The sequence below is a fragment of the Pan paniscus genome, chromosome 5 (genome assembly GCF_029289425.2).
Source record: "Pan paniscus chromosome 5, NHGRI_mPanPan1-v2.0_pri, whole genome shotgun sequence".
In the NCBI taxonomy this organism is placed as follows: Eukaryota; Metazoa; Chordata; class Mammalia; order Primates; family Hominidae; genus Pan; species Pan paniscus.
In genome coordinates, this window is record NC_073254.2 from 116,441,023 (window position 1) to 116,460,617 (window position 19,595).

Genomic DNA, 19,595 nt, shown 5'->3' on the forward strand with positions numbered 1-19,595 from the left:
ATTCACTACCAGTAAGTACAATTATTTTTACTGCTTTCTATAGGACTTTGTTGACCTCATTCTTTTATTCTGTTGTATTTTACTGAAATATGAATAATGGATATACATATATAAATATACACACACATATTTTATCCATCTCCCTACTCCACCTCCAAAGTTGAAGAGTAAATATGTTTTTCATTCTCCACATGACTTCTCCAAGGGAGCCTTCTATTATTGTTAGTAACTATACAATTGTCCAGTGTTTCCACAATAAGCTATTATTGAATAGGATTTTTTGGGAAGTCTTCATTTACAAAATTATACTGGAAGATAATTTATTTTCTTTTACGTTAAAAGCCTGGCACCATAACTCCTTTAGGGAAAAGCAATTTAAGATAGAAGGTGAGCCCCTGAGGCTATAGGTTAGCCCACAGGTTCTTAATCTGGTCTACACATTAGAATTACCTAGGGCGCTTTCTGAAAGCACTGATTTCTGCCCCCCTTCCTCCACCAAGGCTGCGATCTTGATTCCACATCTGGGTCAATTCTGTGTGAAACAGCATCAGTATGTGCACATCAGCTTCTAAGTTAATACTGGTTGAAATGTTTTAAAGTTGTCTTATATTCTGGGAGATGGACTTTAGGAGACTAGCTACAGCGCTGCAGAAAAAATGAGCAGCATTTAATGTTATGTGTGCCTAGTGGCTTTTCCCAACACCCGTGTCTCTCTCTATTCCTGTGCTCAAGCAGCCTTCCATTCTAATGCTACATCTTAATATTTAATGTGCTAAAAAAGTTAAAGAAGTGATTAATGTTAATAAAAAATATTCTAAATTATGTGGAAATACAAGTAGTAAAGCAAATGTTAGCTCTTACCGTTAGCCCACAGCCAAGTTACGTTTTGGTAACTAGAGGAAGAGGGTAATGTTTTGGCTATATTAGCTATAGTACACAGAGAGTTGATTTAAAAAAAAACAGTCATTTTTGCCTTAAAACCATATACATATTTTCTTTATGTGTAGTATTATTTTCTGATGGTTTTTTTTTTTTTTTTTTTTTTTTTTTTGAGACAGAGTCTCGCTCTGTTACCCAGGCTGGAGAGCAGTGGTGCGATCTCAGCTCACTGCAACCTCCGCCTCCCGGGTTCAAGCGATTCTCTTGCCTCAGCCTCCCAAGTAGCTGGGATTACAGGCACGTGCCACCACACTGGCTAATTTTTTGTATTTTTAGTAGAGACGGGGTTTCGCCATGTTGGCCAGGCTGGTCTCAAACTCCTGATCTCAGGTGATCCACCCCGCTCAGCCTCCCAAAGTGCTGGGATTACAGGCGTGAGTCACCGCGCCCAGCCTCTGATGGAATTTTTAGTATGTGTGTAATATTATATCATCCTCTGAAAGAAATAAAATTTTTCTACCTGTAATGTTACTAATGAAAATTGGTAATTTGTATAAAAGGATTTGAATATATCTTTAGTCATATACCACCACATACCATTTGCAATCATATGTAAATTTAATCATTCTGTGCCTAAGAGTAGAATAAACTCTAGACCATTCTCAGATGTACTCGCCTGGATTACTGCTTCAAGTTGATTAAAAAGTTGGTGCTATTGCTACCTAGTTAAGAGACTGAGAGATACATTATCTTTTCATTTACTGACAATTCCATTTATTGACCTCAAACTGTCCCCATGACCTTGTAACTGATCTTGTAACTATTAGGGTTACTGTTACAAAGAAGAGAAATCAGGTTCCTGGTTTAAAAGAAAAGAAATCAATTCTGGTTAATTTAAGCAGAAATGAGTTTTACTATAGGGATGTAGGACTACTCAAAGTTGTTCAGGAAAATTGGAGGTCAGGCTTCCCAAACAGGCAGGAACCAAGCAAAGACAGGCAGAAAAGGATCAGAGCCTCAAGTGAGGTTACTTTGCAGGATCAATCTGGTCATAGCAGCCATTAATTCCACTGACCACAGCACTGTAAGACACCACTGCCACTGTGCATTACTGCAGAAACCACTAGATGTCATTGCATTCACTGTTGTCCACTACAACCTGGAATAAATTTGAAATTGTCGCTTTAGCTTTATATTCATAACCCAAATTAACATCTCTTGCAGAAGCATTCAATCTGCTGAGCCAATATCACCTGCCCATACACCTCGAATGCCATGGCCTGGAGGAAGGAAAGTTCATCCTCTTTTGGCTTCTATACTAGGAGTTGGGGTTCTGGATTCCAACAAGATTCTAGGAGTGGAGTATTTCTTAAAATACAAAAGGAGTTTGGAAGATTGACAGCCATAAAAAAGGCATATTTCTACCACTCCCCACCTCTACCTGGCAATACACATGTGAAAAGAGTGATAACTCTATTCATTAGTGGAGGTTGCAGAGGGGGTATACATTCTATTGATAATGAATTTGTAGAATCAACTTCAAATATGAACCACACACAAAGTTATCATTAATTAATTTGGAATAATGGACTGAGGGATCAGGTAAAATTTCTGTTTTGTCATTTTGATAACTGTGACCAAGACAGGTCATGATAACATATACTAAGAGCCTTACACATAAGCAATGAATTACAGTTGCCAACATAGTTTGACTTGATGGGTAAAAGATTTGATGACTACAAATTTGACATTATTTCTAATGAATAGCAACAGATTTACAAAATATCAATATTTATGGGATGTAAGTAAAGCAGGAGTTAGAGGGAGCTTTATAATTTCAAATTGTTATACTAGAAAATAAGAATAATTTAAAACCATAAACTTGTTTCCATTTCAGGAATCCCATAAAAGAGCTAATTAGTAGAACAAAGAAAATTTAAAAAGTTAAGAGGTGAGGACTATAAAATAGAAAGCAAACAATGTGGATAATTTTAAAGGCCCCAAAACTGGTTTGTAGAAAATATTCATTAATGTAATTCATCATATTAACTGAACATAAAATGGGACAAAATCATCTCGTAGATGCAGAAATTATTTTACAAAAGTCAACAACCTTCATAATTCTTTTTTTTAAGACACTTTTATTAAGAGGCCTTGCTCCCTTTCCCAGGCTACAGTGTAGTGGCCAATCACAGCTGACTGCATCCTCAAATTACAGGCTCAAGGGATCCTCATCCTCCTGAGTAGCTAGGGACCAAAGACAGCCACCACCACGCTTGACCAAATTCTTGTTGTTTTCTTTGTAGACATAGAGTCTCACTATCTTGTCTAGGCTGGTCTCAAACTTCTGGCCTCAAGCTATCCTTCCACTTTGGTCTCTCAAAGTACTGGGATTATAGGCATGAGCCACCATGCCAGGCCCATTCATAAGTTTTTAAAAAGTATTCACTAAGTTAGTAATTGATGAGACAAACAAATCATAAAGAAAAATATTTATTAAGCATACGAAAAAGTGCTCAACATCACTAGTTGTTAGGAAAATTCAAGTGAAAACCACTGTGAGCTACCACTACACATTCACTAAAATGGCTAAAATTAAAAAGACTAGCCATACCAAAAGTTAGTGAGGATGGAGAGGAATTGGAACTCTTATAATGTTGTGATGGGAATGTTGTGATACAGCCACTATGGAAAACAGTTTGGCAGTTCTATATAAAGTTAACACACACTTACCATATTACCCAGCAATTCTACTCCTAGGTATTTACCCAGAGATAAATGAAAATATTTGTTCACACAAAGACTTTTACACAAATGTTCACAGAAGCTTTATGCACAATAGCCTAACATTGGAAACAACCTAATCAACCATCATTAAGACAAGGAATAAATAAACTGACATTTCATACAATAGAATACTGCTAAGTCATTAAAAGGCACAAATTACTGATACATGCAACAACATATGAATCTCAAACATACTCATGAAAGAGACAGAGAAAAAGAACATGGTGTGTGTGTGTGTGTGTGTGTGTGTCACATGATTCCAATTACCTAAAGTTCTTAAATAGGCAAAACAAATGTAAGGTGAAAAAAATCAGAAGAGTAGTTTCCTTAGGGTTTTGAAGAGTTTTCTTCCTGAGAAGGGAAATTAGAAAACTTTCTGGTAAAGGATACATTCTCTAACTTGTTAGGGAAGAGCTACATGGGTATGTGCATTTTTCAGATCTCATTGAATTGTAACCTTATGATCTGTACATTTTAACTTATGTGCATTTTATCTCAAAAATAAAACTTTAACAAATATTAAATTCTAGTTATTAGGTATGTTTTTGTAGCTTATCAATTCTGAAACTTCCTTTTGTGTGGTCTAGCTTGACCAAATGAACAAATATATTGAAGGTAATTGTAGTGAGGTTTGTCATTTATACACACATACATATATATTTTCAAATCCTATTCACTGACAGGGCATAGAAGCAATGATACACCAGCAGAAATTGCCTGCCTACTCCCCAGATCTTGGTCTCTAAAGACTATTTTCCAGTAAAGGGAACCAGAACTCCCAAGATAAATAGTCGATACTAATGCTGGGCCAGGGGAAATCCAAGGTAAACTTGGAAACTCTTCTTGTGACAGAAAGCAAGGAAGTAAGGAATAAGGGGACATTTTAAATAAATATCTGAGTCACCTTAAAAAGACTTCCACTGGCCAAATCTGGGACACTTCAACCACGCAAACAAACATTGATTGTAATAGATTATTACCTTGTGATATTCACCGGATTATTACCTGATGAATAAAATTCTGGATTTTGACCTGGGCAAAGAATTTAAAGCTAAGACCTTAAAAGCAAATGCAATAAAAACAAACATTGACAATTAGGACTTAATTAAAGTAAAGATATCTGCACAGCAAAAGAAACTATCAACAGAGTAAACAGATAACCTACAGAATGGTAGAAAATATTTGCACTCTATGCCTCTGAGAAAGGACTAATATCCAGAATCCACAAGAAACTAAACCAAATCAACAAGAAAAAAGACAACCTCATTAAAAAGTGCACAGAGGACATGAACAGACACTACTCAAAAAATACAAAAAATTAGCCAGGCGTGGTGGCGGGCACCTGTAGTCCCAGCTACTCGGGAGGCTGAGGCAGGAGAATGGCGTGAACCCCAGAGGCGGAGCTTGCTTGCAGTGAGCAGAGATCACGCCATCGCACTCCAGCCCGGGTGACAGAGCGAGACTCCATCTCAAAAAAAAAAGAAGACAAAAATATGCAAACAGAAAAAATGCTCAACCTCACTAATCATCCGAGAAATGCAAATTAAAATCACAGTAATGTGCCATTTCACACCAGTCAGAATGACTAATATAAAAAAAATCAAAAACATAACAGATGCAAGGGAGAATGTGGAGAAAAAGGAATGCTCATACACAATTGGTAGAAATGTAAACTAGTTTAGCCTCTACGGAAAGCAGAATGGAGATTTCTCAGAGAACTAAAAATAGAACTGCTATTCAAACCCAGCAATCCCACTACTCAGTATCTATCCATGGGAAAGGAAATCCTTCTACCAAAAACACACCTGAACTAGTATGTCACAACGCTATTTGCAATAACATAGACATGGAATCAACCTAGGTTCCCGTCACTAGTGGACTAGATAAAGGAAATGTGGTACATCAACACCATGGAATACTATGCAGTCATTAAAAAGAATGAAATGATGTCCTTTGCAGCAACATGGATGCAGCTGGAAGCTGTTATTCTAAGTGAATTAACACAGAAACAGAAAATCAATTGCCACATGTTTTTACTTATAAATGGTAGCTAAACGATGGGTACAAATGGACGTGAAAATGGAAACAATAGACAATGGAGACTCCAAAATGGGAAAGGAAAGGGTCAAGGGTTGAAAAACTAACTATTGGGTACTATCTTCATTATTTTGGTGATAGGTTCAGTAGAAGCCTAAACCCCAGCCTTACACAATATATCCATCTAACAAACGAGCACATGTCCCCCCAACAAATCTAATTTTTTTTTTAAAAAAAGCATACTTATGTTTACCTTTTATTGCTGAATTTCTGTTCTTGGCTTCTTAGAGGTTAATAGATTTTTAACAAATGTTCCAGTAACATAATACAGGTTCACTTTGAAAGGTGTTTTTTTCTCAAATGCTTCCATTGGCTGAAAAAAAACAGTTAATGATGAATCTTATAAGAAACAACTTACATTTACCTATATCATTGTATCTCTCTATTGGCCTCTCTATTAGTGCCCAATGAAAAAAAAAATTCTTTAAAAAGAAAAAGAATCCATAACTCTATGTTGACATAAAGAAATAGATGAATAAATAAATAAATGGGAGAAGGGGAGTGCACTCCTTAAGGTGGAATGCAAATGATAAGAAAAATGAACAAAAAATGATGGAGTTAGAAATCAACGTGTGGATATCACATTTAGTAGATAAAAGTTTAATGAAGAGGATATTTATGTAGCCTCAAAGTATCTCTCCACAAGTACCTAATAATTAGGAAGGGAAAATAATGGTTCTACCACCATGGAGAAACCTCATGGACACCACTTCACTCGAGTGATCAAAACTAATAATATTAGTGCAGTCTGAATCATGTGCACTCCAGTATGGGCCACTGAGAAGGATAAAATATTACTTCAGTGGAATTGCTGACAAAAATCCATAACCTGAAACTAACAATGATGAAACAGCAGATCAATTGAGGGACATTCTATGAAATAACTGATCTATACTCTCAGAAATTTAAAGCCAAAAGACTAAGTATGACTGAGGATCTGTTCTGAGTTAAAGGATACCAAAGAGACTTGAAAAATAAATGCAATCTATGCTCTTGGTTTTGATTTTGAATGGGGACAAAACAAGGAAATGTCCTAATTTTGATAATTATACTGTCAATACATAAGATAATTAACAGGTTATTAGGAAACACACAGTAAATTATTTAGGGGTAAAAATTCATGATGTCTCCAATTTACTTTCAAATAATTAAGAAAAAATAATTTGCAAGTACATAGAGAAAAAGTGTGAAAAATGTAAACAATTGGTGAGTCTGAATATAGGTTACATGGGTATTCCTAGTTCCTTGGGCTATTCTTGAACCTTTTCTGTAACTTTGAAAGTATATCAAAATAGGCCAGGCATGGTGGCTCATGCCTGTAATCCCAGCACTTTGGGAGCCCAAGGCGGGCAGATCACGAGGTTAGGAGATTGAGACCAGCCTGACCAACATGGTGAAACCCTGTCTCTACTAAAAATACAACAACAAAAAAAGAAAATTAGCCGGGCATGGTGGTGCATGCCTGTAATCCCAGCTACTCAGGAGGCTGAGGCAGGAGAATCGCTTGAATCCGGGAGGTGGAGGTTGCAGTGATTCGAGATCGCACCACTGCACTCCAGCCTGGGGGACAGCGCGAGGCTCCATCTCAAAAAAAAAAAAAAAAAAGTTACAAATACATAAATAAAAGTCAGATCCCCATCCCACCAACACCCAAAAAAAAGCCATACACAGGGGATTAGTGAGTAAAAAAAGAATAGTACTGGATTATAATATTTTTGCTCCATGATCTTTCGGGGACTGTTTCTAAACATAGCATGGAAGAAAGCTCCTCTTTACCTGACTAGGAAAAGTCCCAAAGGTAATACATGCCTTCATCTCACAGCATGTGATAACCTGGTTCTATCTTGTTTGATTGCAAGAATAAGGGTAGGGAAGCAAGAATAGGGCTGATTATTCTTTTGCCTTAGGGGAAAAATATTTTATTGTTGGTGAAATATCTTGATTCATTTTTTATGAATGATAAAATTTTTCTAAGGTGGCTGTATATTTGTAAGCCTAGAGATATTCTGAAGACTCAAAATGCATGCAACATTTTGAGCACTGTCTTTTATTAAGTGCATGAGGTTTAAGCATTCTGTTTAAGGAGATGAAGATTCTTTTTGTTTGAGAAGAAAAGGGACTGAGTTTGCTGGGTGTGGGATCCCAGGACACTTGCATCCTTTCCCTCGCCAGGGTATTTTGTCTTCTATTTATATATTGTGGTTCATAGCCTTTATGTGATGTTACATAATTTTTTTTAGCCACTAATAAATCCTAATTAAAATTCAACCCTTAAAGGCAGTATTTAAAATAAAGTCACATTGGGAATGAAATGTATCTTTCAGATATGCTCTCAGTAACTGAAAAAATCGTAACAGTAAATTATCCGTTCTTCTTCAGATTTGTTATACTTGCTAGAAGTGATACTTTCTGTCATTCACAGGATAGAAAATGTCTAATATATAAACTTATTGTAGCAAGACACATACATTGTCATGCCATTAGCTCAGGCTAGTGCCTGGTGGGATGAAAGACACTCTCATTCAAAGTCTATTTTTTTATTGTTGATTGAAGATTTTTAAAGCAAAGCAGTTAATTCTCATTACATTAAAAATTTGTTTTTATTAGACAACTTATAATTATCTTTTATCTCTCTGATCTCAGATTCCTCATTTAAAATGGAAATTGTGAATGTTAAATGAACTAATATGCATAAAGTCCTTAGTACAGTGTCTGGCACATAAGCGCTCAATAGATGATATTCATAAATATAGATTATTTTATATTATAAATGTTCAAGTTAAAAATACCATATTGAACACGTTTATCCACTCAGAGGTTAAGAAATAAAATGTCTCAGAAAACGAGACAATAGTGCAGCAAAAACATGTTGACAGATACAACTCCAGGCTAGTGGCATGCAGAGAAGGATGCTAACAAAAAATGAGCAGGCTTCCACTACCAGCCCCTATAGAACCCTAGCCAAGCCCAGGGCTTAGCAGCATTTGATGCACAGAAGGGCAGAAAACTAGAGAAGAAAACAGGTGTGAGTGTGTATTGGGACGGGGTGAGTAGAGGAAGAAGATGCATGATAGATTGAAATTCAAGATCATTGGTATATGAAGCATGATATGGTTTGGCTCTCTGTCCCCATCAAAATCTCATCAAATTGTAATTCCTGGTGTTGGAGGAAGGGTCTGGTGGAAGGTGATTGAATCATAGGAGCAGACATCTCCCTTGCTGTTCTTGTGATAGAATTCTCATGAGATATGGTTGTTTGAAAGTGTGTAGCACCTCCCCCTTCTCTCTGTCTCTCCTGCTGGCCATGTGAATATGTGCTTACTTCCCCTTTGTCCTTCTGGCATGATTGTAAGTTTCCTGAGGGCTCCCCAGAAGCAGAGCCTGTACAGCGCACAGAACCATGAGCTGATTAAAGTTCCTTTCTTTATAAATTACCCAACCTCAGGTATGTCTTTACAGAAGTGTGAGAAGTGACTAAAACAAGGCACATAGTAGAGTAAGAATGAAGCACACAATTGAAAATGAGAGTAATTATTGAGCTACTCTGCAAAACAGACTGATCCCAATACCTCTACCCCACCCTGCACAAATTACTAAAAGCCAGCGGTAGAAGACTGTAGAATCTATTTTTTCTGAAAAAATTAAACAATGCCTCCCTGTACTGACATTTGGAGCCTGTGTGATCAGCCATTATTCAGACCAATTTTACAAGAGTAAGGAGTACTATTTGCAAGTACTGGCAATCACAGAACTTCCAGTCAAAATGTGAGCGCTTCAGTGTTAAATGAGAAAGGGAGAAGTCAGTAAGCAAACCAAGAAAATAAATCCAGAGGAAAGATAATGCAGGAAATGCAAGAGCATTTCAAAATTAAAACCAAAATGCAAATGAACACATCAGGGAGATGGAAGTTTTTGCATCAATAAAAATGGATGATATTTATAAGGAAGAATTCTTAGTAGTTAAAATAACATAGTTGAAACAAAGATTTCTACAGAAGCTTGGAAGTAAACAAAATGTCAAGAAGATAAAAAATGTGAGATAAAAACTAAGAACTGAGAGCATAAAACCAAGTGCTCAAATAACTAATTAATCTGAATTCTATAAAGAGAATAGAAGGGAAGTCATGGAGATAAAGATATCTTTTAAAAAGAGACTTTTTCAGAACTAGAGTACACATTTCCAAATTGAAAGAACTCAAAAAGTACCAGCACATTTAATTTTTTAAATATCCAAAACAAAGCATATTGTCATGACATTTCAGAGCACTATGTTAAAGAGACAAACCCAAACAATTAAAGAAGAAGGAGAGAGGTGTCACATCCAAAGAAGGAAAATCAGAACAATACTGGGCTTTTCATCAACAGCACTGGCTGATTCAGAGAGAAAATGATTTTTAACCCAGAATTTTCTCATTTACAAATGAGAATGCAATAAAGATACTTTTAGATATGCAAAGAGTCACAAAATTTTTCTCCCTTTCTTAGCTGCTAGGAAGGTGTACAGAATAGAAAAAACATTCCATACAGGCCTTAGTGCCAGAATCTTGCAAATCAACTGTTTCCTTACAACTTAAATAATAGGAAGCTGATTTGAGTAATAATAAAAGTCCAATCTCCTGCACAGCTAGCCCTGCATGAATTACTCTTTCTCTACTGAAATTCCCCTGTCTTGATAAATAGGCTCTGTCTAGGCAGCGGTCAAGGTGAACCCACTGGGCAGTTACAGATTCGGAGGCTTGTCCAGGATTGCCCTTGTGGCTACCTGCCTGTGATTTGGTAGCCTCTTTCTGGTGATGTATCCAGAGGCCAGCTCAAGTGGCTGCCTAGTTCTCTTGGACTGGGAGATAATTCTGGTACTCTCTCTACTGGTGGGGCACTGCTGACCCAATGTGGATGGATTTAATTACAATAGAAAAGTATTCCTGGGGAGACATCCCTTAACTGTAGGCCTATCACATTATATCTGTCTGTAGTCCCATTGCAGGGTGTCTGGGTTGGTGAGCATTCTAGGTGCTATCAATGTCTCCTTTCTTCTCCTGACTTGTTCTGTAGACCCATGGTGGGGTGTCTGTTTGTAGCTCCACCATGGTGTTTCTGTCTCAGTTTGGCTCCTTTGTTGGGTCTAACTTGGATCTCCCTAAGTAATAGGAAGACTCTTGCTTTGGGAGCCTTCTCTTCAATCAGGAAGATTTTAGGGAGATTTATTAGATGAACAATAGGAGTATAGTTTGGAAGGGATTCTCTTGGAATTCTTAGTTAGGGATCTTGATTCAGAAGGCCTTCTGTACATCTCATCTTTGTGTGTGTTTGTATATGCGGAGGGGATATAAGAAGGAATTGCTGACAAAAGTCCAGCACCCCTAACTCAGAGAACCCTCCTTACTTGTATGGTTACATTCAGTGAGCCCTGAAGAAAGCTCAACATGCCAAGGAAGTTCTTGGGATGACTATCTGATCTTCGCCTTGGCCAGAGACCATCCATTGTGAATTACTGTTTGGAGGCCATCCCTACCCACATGGAGTGGATCAAAGACAACAGGGATTAATGGGAGAAAGTCCAAGCTTTGTGAAGTTGAATACTGGGTGCTGAACAAAGTGACTAGTGTCTGTTTTGTTGTGTGTATTTTGCTTGGATGGAAAATGTTAATTTGGTTCCCCATGCAGCCCTTTGGACAGCATCTTGCAAAATTAAGAATCTCTTGCCTATGGTTCCATGAAACAGAAAAGGATAATTTTCTTTTGTAATGTGGCTTGACCCCCATAGCTCTGGCACAGCAAGCAGGGTCATCTGTTCTTCTGGGAGCTGCAGAGAAAGGGAACCTGGAAATCTGGAATGCCAGCAAAAAGGGTAAGAAATTCTTACCACCCAAGTTTCTGGTCTCTCTCTCTCTCTCTGTCTCTCTCTGTCTCTCTCTTTCTCTGTCTCTCTCTCTCTCTCTCTCTCTCTGTGCGTGTGTGTGTGTGTAAATGGTAAATGTAACTGTTCATCTCCTCTGCAAGGATTTGATTAATAGAAAACAAAATTTGTGAGACTAGTTTTAGGCTGTAGCAAATCTAGTGCACTTTGTGCTAAAAATTTGTCTTTCTGTAATGGAGAGAGGGTTATCACAGGATAGAATGAGGGTTTAGGACCTCTGTAAGCCTGCTTTTCAAGCCAGCCCAGCAAACTGGTCAGTTACAAACTTTGCTGCAGGTCCCTGCAACCAACATCAAATGAAATGTTTCTGTCTTGTTTTGTGTCCTTAAGAGCTTAACCTTGTAACCATGTAGGGATACTATCTCTTGATTTCTCCCATCCAGAGGACAGGAATTTTAGGACACATGTCACAATTAACCCTAAAAATTATCTTGAGCAGTTAAGAGTCTTTGCAAGCTTGAAATTGGCTGCTCTTCTGGGAATAGCAATATAAACTGCTCAATGCTGTCTAGCTCAGTAGCTAAGGCTTTGTCTTTTGACAATGGTAGGCTGGGTTAAAGTCCTAGCTTCCAGAATAATTCCTTTCTGGTTTGTTATTTATGTAACTTTGCCATTTATTGAGCGTTCTCCTCGCCCACCCCCGCCATTAATAGCTTCTGATTTCCTGTCTTGGGTTTTCCTCCCTCTGAACTACCTTTGGGGATATTCTAATTTTTGTAAAGAAAAAAAAAACTGCTTACCATCTATTTGAGACCGTTTATGCATCCATGGTTAAGTCATAGCCTTTGTTAAAACCTACTCATTTCGCATGGGAGGTTATCTGTGGTAAAGTTAAAAAGCCAGAAATATTGACTCTCTGTCCTAACTAGAGTCTGGTAATAAGAGATTTAAAAGGATTTTTTTTAAAAAAAGCTTGTATTAGTTTATTCTCACACTGCTAAAAAGATATACCTGATACTGGATAATTTATGGGGAAAAAAAGGTTTAATTGACTCACAGTTCCACATGGCTGGGGAGGCCTCACAATCATGGCAGATGGCAAAAGAGGAGCAAGGTCACGTCTTACATGGCAGCAGGCAAGAGAGCATGTGTAGGGAACTCTTCTTTTATAAAACCATCAGATCTCATAAGACTTATTCACTATCATGAGAACAGCATGGGAAAGACCCACCTCCGTGATTCAATTACCTCCCACCACATCCCTCCCATAACACATGGGAATTATGGGAGCTACAATTCAAGATGAGATTTGGGTGGGGACACAGCAAAACCATATCAGAACTCTATGGTTAAAATCAGCTTAATTAAAAACAGATATCCAAGCTACATGTATTTAGGAGGGCTTTATCTTTTTTTATCTTCTTGAATCGTGTTTTCCTGAAAAAAAATTTTCTTCTCAGTGGACTGAATTGTTTTTCTCCGTTTTGTCATCTTGCCACTCTTGATGTCAACATGAGAGAACCTATGATAAATTCTAACAGCTTGGGGACTTCTGGCCAAAAGCAGAGGAGTCTACACAGACCCCATTCTGGGGAAAAACAACAACTACAAAACCTGTTTTCTTTATGGAACCCCAGGAATTAGAAACAAAAATAGGTCCCTCTCAAAATCTAAGGCTCTGTTCTGTTTTGCACTGCATTATCTGATTTTTTTTTTTACTTTGGGGAGTATCAAAAATTACTTTGCATTATGGGAGAGCTTTAGCCTTGGTGTGTAATAGCTAGGTAAAAAAAAACATATACTCTAAAAAATGGCTAGTGTCAGTTATAATGAGATACTTAGATCTTTGCATGCTTGGATCAGAGAAGCATGCTCTTGACCACCTGGAAGATACAGAAACATCCTCAAACCCCACTGAGAGATGAGACTCCCATGGGGGATGGGCTGATTACAAAATGGGCTGATTGTCTTTGGGTTGCCTCACAATTAAATGTATGATAGAAGCATTGCACTATCTTCTCCCATAGTATTTCCCTTCTTTGGGGGGATCCAGGATTCAGTATAAAATGGCACCCTTAATTTTGGGGATCTTTCTTTGCCTTCCAGGTGTACCTGCTTATTAGGCCCTAGAAACTGCATATATTCCTGGCCCTGCTCCTCCAAGGGCTCCACCCTGAAACTAGTAATCCAATTAAGAAACTGGCAAATAAAAAATCTTACAAGTGCTGAATCTTCTGTCGGTCTGTCTATGTATTTATATGTGTTGTACGTGTGATGTTTGTATTTTAAAAGCTCTGATTAATTGGCTTAGAAAAATAAACATTTAAATCAAATATTTTGTCCGAATAATAGAAACTTTAATGCCTTTTTTCACATGACTTTAATAATCTTTTGGAAATAAAGAGAGTTTTAAAGATCATTGGTAAAATAAAAATGCCTTCAAAATGTAGACATTCGGTCTAAATTTAAGGTTAGATATCAGATTTTCTAAATGCTTCAAGGTCATAAATTTCTTCTTTGACTTTTGAAAATTGTTCAATGTATCTACTTTGGAGCATGCATTAGATTATAGATAAGGCCTGGGGACATATGGAGAGCCATGCCCCCTAGCCATGCTACAAAAAATCAGACACTTCTGTCTAATGTCCTAGGCTCCACACCTAATACATAATTAAAATCACTTACTTATCAGGTTTTTCATCAAAAATAAAGGATGCTAAGAGTAAACATTCTAACATGTAATTGAGACTACTGGAGAAACCATTTTATGTATAAGGTTGCAAGGTATAGAAGGAAAGCAGAATGTAATCTTGGTGGGAGATTATAAGAAGGTATGGGAATATGGTTTTTGTTAAAGATAATGTAATTTTGTCTAGTTCAGAGAGTTTTTATAGATTCTCTTAACCTAAAAGAATAATGGGACAAAACTGAAGGTTTAAGCAAGTTGAAAAGGATTTGTAACGGGTTGATCTTGTAAAAAAAAAAAAAAAGTTCTGTGGGTATAAACAACTTGGCTAAGATTTGAAGGATATTATTTAGCTTTTCTCCATTTGTTAAAACATTAAAATCATGCTGATGTGGGGCCAGAATCTGGGCCCATGTGTCTGGATCCACCAATTTTCTAAGGAACAGGGTTTGTTTCTGCTATTTAATGGAAAATTGTAAAGGATTCTAAAGAGTTTATGAAAATCTTATATTATGGTCAAACTAAAACTGGATATATTTATAAAATTTTATTAAAAACTAGCATTATTACTAAAGATGCACTATTGCAAACATGGAATTTGGTTTTTCCTTTTGAAAAAGATTTTTATGTAACATTGAAAGACAATGAAATATTTTTGTTTGCCTTTTAAGTAAACTACAAAAAATGGGAAAAGGAGAGAGAGAAGAGACAGATTCAGTTGGCCTCATGCTATTGTCATCAGGTCTTGCTGTTTGGAAAGTTAAGTCCTCTATCAGAGTAAAGGTTTTTCTTTTTAAAAAATTTTTGAATTATCATTTTGGCCAAATGAATGACTTATGGTGACCTGAGATTCTATTTTGTAATATCCAGTGTCTTAAACTTTTGCTATTTGACAAACTTTCCAAATCAAATTATAAATTATGTCTATTTCTAAGCTAATCTGTTCAATATTAGGTCCTCTAAAGTCCAAAAATGACATTTGGCTTATTTGGTACAGAAATCATACAGGAAGCATTGCCAAATATGAAAGGTGTTTGGCTTTCTTTGGACTATATTTGTGTAAATGTATTATTGGTATATGTTCCAAAATTATGTGAAACTCCTATAATTCTGATATGATTTAGTATATATTATCAGTAATCATTATAATTGTTATGTTAAATTATTGTGTGCCACAGAAGTAACAAATTTTCTTATTGTGTCTTTAACTGTGGCTGCCCTAAGGCTTTTTGTCATTCATAGGCAATTGTTTTATTGTGACCCTCTTCAAATGGTGGTCTTATAATCAGCTATTAAACTTTTACAGGTGTTTTTGAATGGAAGTTTCTGATAACTTTGGAGATTATGACATTAGAATAAAGGAAAAAAACTTACAGGACTCCTATGAAGAGCTGAAATGTTCACGAATATCAAGCAGAACAGGATTTAGCTGAATGGACTGAACTAATAGAAAACTGAAGTAATCTTTTTTGAATATTTTGCTTAAAACATTGCTGATCCTTTTTGTTTTCCAGAGTCAAGAAAACTTTTCTTTTGAGCTATTTACAATTTTTAACAATTGAGTAAAATATACATCTGTGAACAAAATTTGGAGCATATTTGTTTCTCTACCTGATTTCTCCAGAACTTGGAAACTATTTACACTGCACTTGATGGATCAGCTGCCACCACCTAGATTGATAAACTGGCTTATCTGATATTGTGGTCACCCACCCAGGAACTGACTCAGTGCCAGAGGAGAGCTTCCACTTTCTATGATTTCATCTCCAGCCCAACCAGTCAGCACTCTTGATTCACTGGTATTCCCTCACCCACCATATTATCTTTAAAAACTCTGATCCCCAACTGCCTAGGAAGACTCATTTGATTAATAACAAAACTCTGGTCACACACACACGCACACACACACAATAATAATAATAATAATAATAATAATAGCTCATCTATGATAGTAAAGAAGAAAAATAATCTATCTTTAAGTGATGGATAAAGACAGTTTTAAGCCTGTTAAAATTACAAGGTCATCAAAGTAGAAAATAAAAAGTGATAGAGTTGTATTGAAAAGAATAGAAAAGAAGGGTGGTATGAGATAAGTGTTTATCCATTAGGAAAATTTTATAGATATGTTTGAGATTGATATTCAAAAATAATTTTAAAACATATCTTCATATACCTATAATAAACATGTCTATATATGTTTGTAATAGTAAACATATCTTCATATGCCTACAATTGGGGTTTGGATCTATAATGACATGAAGAAATTGTCTGTTCCTGTTCCCCACCTTCCCATAGGAGAGAAGAATCTCTCTTCAAAGAGCAGATCAAGAGAGATGCTTTAAAACCACAGTGAGTTTTCAGAGGATGTCCATTTTAGCACCAAAATTTAAATATGGGGAGGACGCTATGGTGCCAAGGGCCCCAGAAAGGTGCACTTGAAGTGGGACACTGGGAACCCCAACTGTCAATGCTGGTGAGTCAGCCTCTGAAACGGCAGGATTCAATTAACCTATTGACTGTAGAGATATGTGAGCAAAGCAGAACTAGAATAAATATTGAGAAAATGCTAAAACTTAGAGCATATGGCACTAAGTATGGTTCAGCTCCACCCGATGGGTAGGTAGGTCCAGCAGTGTATCAACAGGGATATCTTGGTCATTTCCTCCTCTTCAGGCAGCACAGAAAACTAGCTGGGAGAAAGAATAACAGACTCTAATCCTGATTATAGGTGTCATTTCCACCAACACTCTAACCAAATGTGTTTTGGAAAATCTGAGAGGCACAAGAAGTGGGGTGTGCTGAGAGCCTACCAGACAGATGTAGCTTCTTATTCAGTGGACTGAAGCACAAACTGCTAAAGCAAGCCTTGCTGGCTAAACTCAAATTCAGAAGACCTAAGGGGAATTTTTTATCTGAGATCTAAGGTTATCACTCACTATATTCCTGAAACAGTTCTCTCAAAGTCCCCAATGGAATTGTGAGAATTATCTGGACCCCAAGTTGGATGAGAACTGCAGAAAGCTCTTTGCTATTATTAGTCAAGCCATAGATGTCTAGAAACACATGCTTTTTTTTCTGAGTGACATACTCTGCAAACCCCAAGCTTGGTGAGTGAGAGGCATCTCAGCAGGCACAGCTGTAGTGATTTCAGATAGCACATTGCAGTGTACTTTCTTCAGATTATATTACACATACAGACACAGATACACGCAACTGACATCATTCTGTAACATCTGCATGAATCAGAGGAAAAAGGCAATGCTATAATTGAATATGAAATATAAAACAATAGGACATAGGTACAGGGTACAGAATTTGTGATTCACAAGTCTGAGTTCTATTTGTCCTGCAACAATGTGTTAGGCCATTCTTGCATTGTTATAAAGACATATATGAGACTGGGTATTTTATAATAAAAAAGGTTTAATTGGCTCATGGTTTTGCAGGCTGTAGAAGCATGAGCCAATTAAACCTTTTTTCTGGCATCTGCTTCTGGGGAGGCCTCAAGGAGCTTTCATTCATTGCGGAAGGTGATGCGGGAGGAGGCACATCAAATGGTGAAAACAAGAGCAAGAGAGTGTTGGGGGCAGAGGAAGTGCCATACACTTTTAAACAACCAGATTTCACAATAACTCACTCACTATTGCAAAGACAGCACCAAACCATGAAAGATTCACCCCCATGACCCTAACACCTCCCACCAGGCCCCACCCAATGTGAAATTTGGGTAAGGACAAATATCCCAACTATATCAAACAGTATAAATATTGCAAGTTTTGTAACCAAAGATCTTATCAAGAGAGCTACCAGGAGTATAATGGATTATACTCCTTTAAATGTGATTCCTCTGGACTGTGGTCACCAGTGAGGAGGAGCAGGGAATCTTGCAGTTTGTTGCACTCTGCTAGCAAGGCCCTACTCTGGTTGTGCTGTGGTACAACCCTTTTGCCCTAATTTTAAATGGTGTCCATGTTGTCCTTGTCCTGACCTTTGAGTGAGATTAGTCTCTATGCTCCCCTTAGAGCATAGAAAATACTTTTCCCCATAGAAAAGTCTTAAACACTGACCTTTGAGTGAGATTGGTCTCTATGCTCCCCTCTCTCCCTCTTTCTCTCCCTCACTCTCTTTCCCTTCTTCCCTCCCTGATCTGTGTCTTTGGTTATTGATCTCTAACTGTATGCTGATATGAGAGTTCCCTTTCACCCTCCAACCCTGTTCCCGCTTTCCCTCCTCATTGTAGGGGTTTATAGATGTTTCAATCTTTCTGTATTATTTATCTATTGCTGTGTAAAAATTATCCCAAACTTGGTGGCTTAAAACAACAATATCAATTATCTCAACGTTTCTGTGGGTCACGAGTCTAGGCATGGCTTAGCTCCCAGGCTCAGCTGGGAAGGGTCCTTTTTGATGCTCATCATGTGATTGCTGGCAGGATTCATTTCTTTGTAGCTGCTGGACTCAAAGCTCAGTTCCTCATGAGCTGTTGGCCAAGGTCTGCCTCAGTTTTTAACATGTGGACCCCTCTAAAAAGCATTTTGGAACAGAACATGGCAGCTTGCTTCAGGAAAGTGAGCAAGCTATAAAGCAAAAGAGTGTCAGCAAGTGAGAGCGTGCTAGCAAGATGGAATCACTGGCTTTTGTAATCACATCACAGAAATTATATCCAATTAATTTTAGTGTATTATATTCACCAGACACAAGGCATTAAATCCAGTTAACACTTAAGAAGAGGGGATTACACAAGGGTTTGAATACCAAGCAGTGGAGCCCACTGGGAGCCATTTCAGAGCTGTCACCCTAGCATGCTTAGGGTGACGGAGAGGAAGAGCGTTTGTAGAAGCTGGAGGAAAGCAGAAATTTGGAGCCACATCAGAAGCTGCCTACCACCCTGTCTCTATGGTTTGCCCATTCCAGATCTACAACTATCCTTTTCTGTCTCTGATCCAACATCCTACAGTCTTATGTTGTCTTTATCACAAAGTTCTATACTTACTACACTCTTGGTTTTAACCATTTGCCTGATTACCTAATTTTCTGTGCTACCCAATAGCACTAACATTTATATACTGGTGTATGTACAGATTAAAAAGCATTTTTCTTTAAAGAACTGAGTTTCAGGAAGGGACATGACCAGAAGACAGAAAACTGGTCATCACAAAAGTGGAAACTTTGAGACAGTGCAATGTGCAATTTTAAGCATTCAATGGTCAACCATTAAGAGCTTTATGTTTTCCACTTAAAGCTACATTCACTAAATCAGTCACTGTAGACCTAGGGTATTATTTGTAA

General features: G+C 37.3%; 1 long non-coding RNA gene across 9 annotated transcripts in view; it reads right to left on the reverse strand.

The window, feature by feature from the left end:
* The window catches only part of LOC112440110 (uncharacterized), a 313,728-nt gene that overhangs the window by 192,738 nt on the left and 101,395 nt on the right, over positions 1-19,595 (reverse strand). For all 9 annotated transcript variants that reach the window (XR_004672076.1, XR_004672080.1, XR_008625720.1 and 6 more), the window contains one exon: positions 5,957-6,076. This is a non-coding gene — a long non-coding RNA (uncharacterized LOC112440110). The remainder of the gene's footprint in view (positions 1-5,956; positions 6,077-19,595) is intronic.